Here is a 1007-nt window from a genome sequence, read left to right as displayed (position 1 = left end):
GAACTTCTGAACTCGTCTCATCTTTTCTTTGGGGACAATGACGGAGGAATGGCATCCATCGTTGTGCATGTCATTGCTCACCGGTTGTGTGTCTCGGGCTTACGGGACTTTAGGACGCACTCTCGCCCTTTTTTGCATTGCAAATTACTCGCCTTGCAATTTAAACGCCCTCGCAATTGTATTAAAATCGAATAACGAGACGTGGCACGACCCTGTCACCGTTACAAAGCGAGTCTCCGTTCTGTATCCGTTATCGTTCGTTCAAAAATCAGAATAATTAACGCAATTCGTTTTTAAATGGTATTCCAGAATTTTATGTAAGAAAAGGACAATAAAAAATTGTTGTTAGCAGAGCGTGGTTTCGATCCACGGACCTCTGGGTTATGGGCCCAGCACGCTTCCACTGCGCCACTCTGCTACTTGATATATTCCGTTATAAAATTGCTAGATAAGTAAGAATGAATAATATTATTGATTTGAAAGAGAATGCGAGACGAAGGTAAGCTAAAAATTATATATAACGGAAAAGATTATTATACGTTATAATTTGTAAGTGTAGCAGTATGGAAGTAAAAAACGTATTGTCGATACTTATTTCAGATATTTTTCAATAATTATCAACTAAACTTCCAAGAGTACACACTGTGTGTTAACATTTTGTAACTCTTTTTAAGTAAAGTTGTTCAATGAATAATAAAATGACACCATTGGAAATAATTAGGTAATCAAGCACATTATTAAATCGATAGCTTGAGACATCAAAAACTTGATGATATCATACTAATCTATCGTAAAGAACAATATACTATAAAGAAATTGTATTTAATATTTATTGTACAAAATTACTTAATGTTTCGAACATAAGACCGTCCGGGGATAGACTTGAAAAAATAGCGATCGAATATATAGTTACGATAAACGTACGTAAAATTGAATTTACATAATAGTAACTAAAAAGTTAATCGAAGTAACCACAGGGTTCTGGTTTACTACGCTCGCAGAAGCCT

The 1007-nt window shown here is 35.1% G+C and overlaps 1 non-coding gene across 1 annotated transcript; it reads right to left on the bottom strand.

Moving 5' to 3' along the window:
• Positions 1-346: 346 nt before the first annotated feature.
• Trnam-cau (transfer RNA methionine (anticodon CAU)) lies at positions 347-418 on the bottom strand. Its single transcript has one exon. It is a non-coding gene; the product is annotated as a tRNA-Met (tRNA).
• Positions 419-1007: the final 589 nt, after the last annotated feature.

Source organism: Hylaeus anthracinus, unplaced genomic scaffold, assembly GCF_026225885.1.
Source record: "Hylaeus anthracinus isolate JK02 unplaced genomic scaffold, UHH_iyHylAnth1.0_haploid 12001, whole genome shotgun sequence".
Taxonomy (NCBI): domain Eukaryota; kingdom Metazoa; phylum Arthropoda; class Insecta; order Hymenoptera; family Colletidae; genus Hylaeus; species Hylaeus anthracinus.
This window is presented reverse-complemented; position numbering and strand designations above follow the sequence as displayed.